The sequence below is a fragment of the Phascolarctos cinereus genome, unplaced genomic scaffold (assembly GCF_003287225.1).
Source record: "Phascolarctos cinereus isolate Bilbo 61053 unplaced genomic scaffold, phaCin_HiC Scaffold_4;HRSCAF=312, whole genome shotgun sequence".
NCBI lineage: Eukaryota > Metazoa > Chordata > Mammalia > Diprotodontia > Phascolarctidae > Phascolarctos > Phascolarctos cinereus.
In genome coordinates this window covers 175,230,261-175,236,260 of record NW_027555847.1, presented here as the reverse complement: position 1 = coordinate 175,236,260, position 6,000 = coordinate 175,230,261, and the positions used below count along the sequence as shown (strand labels likewise).

At 40.8% G+C, this 6,000-nt stretch overlaps 1 protein-coding gene across 3 annotated transcripts in view; it reads left to right on the top strand.

The window, feature by feature from the left end:
* Window positions 1-926: 926 nt before the first annotated feature.
* The window catches only part of MYH11 (myosin heavy chain 11), a 123,287-nt gene continuing 118,213 nt past the window's right edge, over window positions 927-6,000 (top strand). For all 3 annotated transcript variants that reach the window (XM_021001832.2, XM_021001830.2, XM_021001833.2), the window contains exon 1: window positions 927-1,033. The gene's annotated coding sequence lies outside the window, so the exon portion shown is untranslated. The remainder of the gene's footprint in view (window positions 1,034-6,000) is intronic.

The window sequence follows — 6,000 nt, the reverse complement described above, 5'->3', positions numbered from 1 at the left end:
TATCTATCGAATTGGGGCGGGTTGTGGAGGGAGGAGGGAGAGAGAGGGTACCTCAGCCTTGATTGGCAGGAAAATGGTGGGGGAAGAATTTTAACTAGAATATTAAGGACCAGGGCTTCTCTCCGGGGTTGCCTGTCCCTTTCTAGCCCCATAGTAATTTACCAGCTCCCTTTCCCCTCTTCCTTTTATGGGGTGTCTAAGAATGAATGTGTGTGCGCGCTTGTGTGTGTATCCAGAGAGGGTTGGGGTTTTTTTGGCTATGAAGTTTTGGGTGGTGGAAGAAAACTAAGAAATATGAAAAGCTTCCCTTCCCCCAAAGACTTCGGGCAGAACTATAAATGGCCCTCGGCTCCTAGAAGTCGGGCTTCTTGCTCTACATGTTGTAAAAATACAAAATCCCCTCCCCTACCTTGTTCTCCCCAGCAATGCCACCCTCCCTTCTTTTCAATTCTCCCCCGAAGTAGACTGAATATGAGAAATAAACATTTTAGAAGGGTTTGGAGAGGGGATTGGGGGAGGAAAGGAGAAGACAGACAGATGGATGCCAGCTCCTCACTCTTTCTGTGCCCCAATCCTTGGCCGAACCCCTCTCACTGGCCCCTTGGTGGGGAAGAAAAGATTAAAGTCAGGGTTCTTGCAGCTGTTGAGTGTTTGGCAACTGAAAAAAAGTGGGGGGTGGGGTGGGAGGAAGAGACGCGGAGACCTTGTTCTGGACGATCCCGTCCCAGATCACGCACCCTGCATCTCGCAGCATCACGCTCCTGGCAGATGTTTGTAAAGCTCTTGGGGTCGCTTCATTAAATCTCCCCAGCAGGGGGCAGTATCCTGGGCCCAGATCCTTCCCCCACGTCCCTCTCCCCCCCTCCCCTTTTCTTTCTATTCCCCCTCTCCCGCCCCATCCTTCCCACCCCATATCAGCTCTCCCTCTATATAGAGAGGCTGGAGAGGCAGACGGGATTTGGACTGTCCCAGCCGTGAACTGTGCAGGATCCGAATTCTCCAGTTCCTTCTCCGCTTCCCCAATAGGATATCTGTAAGTAGTGGACAACAGGGGTCCAAGAAGAGTTGGGAGTGGGGGGAAAGACTGGCACCAGATGTCACCCTTACTCTGTCGCTCAAGACCCAGGGTTGAGGAGCTGCCTTAAGATGCTTGTAATAAGGAAGATATTTATGTAAATTTGGGAGAACTTTTTAGTTACGATCAAAGAAAGTGTTCACCGGAGGTGACTTTCTCTGTGCAAAAAATGCCTTGCCAAAATCTCCAAGCATCATCGTGCATCATCAGTATGGTCCTTTTAATCCTATTTAAAAACGGGAATGGAGTCATTGGAACATCCACAGACAATAGAATATAATACTGTCAATTTTATGCAAGGGTTTTTGCAACTCCTGGGCAGCCAGTAATGAAAATTGGTCTTCCTAGGTCCCTAGTTCTACCATCCAGTACATTTATTTATGCAGCACATTTTGCCCCCAAGCTACTTTACCATCTATGTCAATCTCAGTTTATGCACCTTAAAAGAGAATTTGATACTTAAGGAAACAACTCAAGGCAACACTTGTTAAGTAGAGCCCCGCCCCCTCCCCCAAATATCTGGGACTAAGAAATCCATGTAGATTTGATTTTAGAGTTCTGTTACTTATGTTAACCTGCAGATTGGCCAATGTCAGAGAGAGAAGCCAAGCAGACAGCCGTGAAACTGAGTTATTCCTCTCTTGTGTGTTTTAAATACCCTTTACAATAATTTTTTTTTCCATGCGAATGAGTTCTAAGATGTGGTGAAAGAATGTCAGTAGATGGCAGTATGTAAAAGTTTCTTGAGTGCACCCTTTCTTTTTATAGAGCTGTATCAATCTCAGGGCTGTATTAACTCAGGGCTTAGTGGTTAAAAAGCCTAAATCCCAAGTGTCTCTTGTCTGTTAAATAACTCACTTTTTGTGTGTATGATGTATATCAGTAAGCATCTCTTTGAGGAGAAAATAAATGGGCTTTCTGTGAATTACTAGAAGTCTGGGTACTTTTCCAGGGGAGTGTTCTTTTCACAGTTTGAGAGCAGAAGCAAACTGGACGTAAATGGGGATGGAAGGTGCCTCCACCCCTTTGAAACTTTCCCTTGTCCTGCCTAAACTGTAATCTCAGTAATGCTAGTTTTATATCACTTTAAGTGACCTTAACCAGACTCATAGTTTCTCTTAAGAATTACTATGTTACCATTTGCAGATAGTTATTTAGGTGTATGACTTAGCTCTTCTATTAGATTGTAAAGTCCTTTAGGGCAGAGTACTCATCTGATGGATCCTTGTGGCATGCCCAATAGTTAGCACAGTGCTTTGCACGTAGTATGTTCTCAATAAATATTTGTCGAATGGATGAGTGAGTGAATAAATGAAAATCTGAAAGACTAGCTGTCAGATTTCTTAGTTTTCTTTCCTACATGCAAATGCTGTAATTCTTTCCATGTAAAGCCCTATGTTTTTATTATCACTTGGAAATAGGCGTGTTATTCCCTACAAGGTATTTGTTTTGAATTTGTTATCATTACATTTCTGTGGAACAGCTAGTATTGAGGAGAACATGTCCTTTTATGGTAGCATTCATATGTTGAGCACCCAGAGCCCTTTTCAAATTATTCATACTTGCTAGTTGTGAATCAAGGAATTTATCTTTCCATACCCTATCCCTTTATGAGATGTGGAGATTGTTGGGAAAGAATCCTGCTTAACTGATATTAATCACAATTTTGAAGGAAAGAGAACTTTTGTTCCTATTATTTAAGAAGACCAAATATATTTGTGTATGTACGTGGGAAAATAGTACCGCTCTCCCCAGTGCATAAAGTCACAACAGGTGTCTTTGGCTTTAAACATACAGTCTGTATTTTAAATATACAAAACACCTAGAATTTCAGAGCTCAAAGAGAACCTAGTGTGAATCTTTTTGTAAAAGAAGGCTCTCCCTTTAATTTATCTTTTTGTCAAATTTAACTGACATATTAGGGTGTGTTCTGGACTAGAAACCATCATTGGAACTCTCTGCTGTATCAAATGATAGGTTAATGACACATTTCAAGTTTTATTGGAATTATTCAGAGACCTCACTCCATTAGAAGAGGAGAGGAAACCAGATTTGCTGGCACAAATGTATTTCTCTCCTTTTTTCCCCTTATCCCTACTTTAAAAACTCATTTAATAATCTTGATCAGTACCTTGAGGAAAGGCAGAATTTCATGAAGGCTACACAAGAATGTGAAAGAATTTTCACGTGCAAACAGAGAATTGATTTTGAAAATTCAAGAGTTGTCCATTAGTTATGACAGAGGAAAACCAGCAGGATGATGTTTTTCTCTTACTTCTATGACTAGTTCCAAGGCTGTGATGATTCTGAGGTACACGTTTTCCTAGATTATGAGATCAATAGTAAGGTATTCTAGGATTTGCTCTTTGACACAAGTAGCCTGCCCTCCCCTCACTTGTCCAGGCTAGAAACACAGAAAATGGATATAGAACCCCAGGACCTCTAAAGGTCATTGTGTCCATCTTCCTCCCTACAGGCAGAACGACATCCCAGGCAGTTGGCTTTCTGTCTCATCAAGTTTTTTTTTTTAATCTGGAAGATAAAAGAAGATAACCAGAAAATTACAAGTGTCTTTGCACACATGTAGATCTCTACACCTTCTGGTAAATGATAAAATTCATTTGAAAAAAAAAAGAAATAGGTTTCACTGATGAGAATAATTTCCATCTTGGGTCATTTTTAATACTCAGATGAGTTTTGAGAGGACAGGAATCTGCTTGATCGGGGAAACTGATTCAAAGAAACCTCTGAGTCCTTTTTGTAAAGGAAAGCTCTCATATCTCCTATCTCTTTTATCTCTTTGTCAAAGTTAGACAGACACACTTGTATTTGCCTTGGTACATACTCTCTCCTCTTAAAAAGAGATGATGAAAATCTTATCTAGGATCTTGAGGAACTAAAAATAAGGAAAGACCCATGGAGCACACTCACTTCTTGCTTCTTTCCGGGAGTCAGGATTCTTAGATTCTTAGATATATACTCCTTTGTGACTATATACAGTAACTTGTTCTGTTTGATCTTTTCTGAGATTGCAGAAGAGAACCAATATTTAGGTTCTGCAACTACAAGAAACTGCCTGGGGATCCACACATGGAGAATTTTGTCAGCTTATTCTTTGGAAGTTGACATACTCTCTTCAATAAAAGTCATATGCCATCTAAACAGACTTAATTAATTCCATGTTTCAGGATTAAAATTTTGTTGCCCTTTGAGGCCATTCACAGTTAATACATCTTACTATCTCTTCTTGGGTCTCCCTCCAGACACCAACTTTACCTGGAAGAACTGACGCATTCAGCATTGAAATTCCTAACTCTGTCACCGTTGGCTTTTTGTGATTTCAGAGGTGGTTCATATTCAGGGACCTTTAGGTCTAATTCCAGATAACTATTGGCGTCCCTAATTAATGGTGTCATTTTGGAGAAAGCCATGTGCCTTTTCACATGTCTGGGCCTTGGTTTCCTCATCTTTAAAATGAAGAAGTTGGATGAGGTGATTTCAAAAGTCCCTTTGAATTGTGTGATCCTGTGTAGAAAAAAAATTCTGGCAAATATGTTCAGGCATGGCTCAGAGGACACTAAAATTGTCAGGGAAAGGATCCAAAGTGTTAGGTTTGTTTCTAGTTGTCTCTGTGTTAATACTCAGAGAGTAAGATCTTTACCAGAAGTCTCTATTTGAGAAATAAAGTTCATCTAAAACAAGCTTCTTTAAAATTCCAAATCACAAACTCTTGGACATTCTCTATTGGTGTGCTTTAAGCACATTTAAGGTTTCACTGATGAGAATAATCTCCATCTTGGGTCATGACTAACGAACAACTCTCTCTCTCTCTCTCTCTCTCTCTGTCTCTCTCTCTCTCTCTCTCTCTCTCTCTCTCTCTCTCTCTCTCTCTCTCTCTCTCTCTCTCTTAAGTGACTTGCCCAGGGTCACATAGTAAGTGTTATGTATCTGAACTCAGGTCCTCCTGAATCCAGGGCCAGTGCTCTATCCACGGCACCTGGTTGCCTCGTAATAAGCAACTCTTAAAAAGCTAATGATGGAGATGGACAAAGAACCCAGAAAAAAGTAATTGTCCAGGATACAGGATCAGCCCTTGGGGAAAGTCAGCTGTTTATTTGACCTTGAAATTTTCATGGTCTATGGGTCTTAATTCAATTCACCAAACATTTATTAAGTATCTGCTATATACAAGTCACTGTGTTAGGTTCTGGGAATACAAAGATCAAAAAACAAAACCAAAACCAAATCAATTCCTGTCCTCAAGGCGCTTATATTTCACTAGGGGAAAATAATAGCTAAAACTTAATGCAGTCTTTAAGGTTTTCATAGTACTTTACATAAGTAGCACTTTATGTTGAGCTTCAAAACAACTTTGTGAGGCAGCTACTGCAAGTGTAATTATTCCTATTTTACAGATGAGTAAGCCATGACTCAGAAAGGCTAAATCCCTTATCTAGAGTCACAAAGCTCTTAAGTGTCCAAGATGGGACTCAAAAGCAGATCTGATTCCAAATCCAGCACTCTAGGTACTATGAGGGCTACCTTGTATTCAGGGACACTCAGATACAGGTTCTTTGAATGCAATAGATACATGCGATTCAGTCATTCACTTAGCAGTGCTTTGTAAAAGAGTTTTGACTGAGCCTTCTTATCATCCTGCATAACACATCCCTGGGATATTCACAGGCCTTTAGTGTTGTAATGGAAGGAGGGGTTCATAAGGCTGATAAGAGATAGGTGGTACACTCTACTGGAGATAAGATGGGCCAGTGATCTGTCTCTTGTCAGGAGTAGCTCAGTCACCATTTGGGCAGCTAAGGCTATTTGAGTGTTGAAGGCAGTGTTATCCAAGTACTGACTCATCCGCTTTGGAGTTTTGATGTTTCTCCTAAGGGAATTGCCATTTCTTCCTTCCTTCCTTCCTT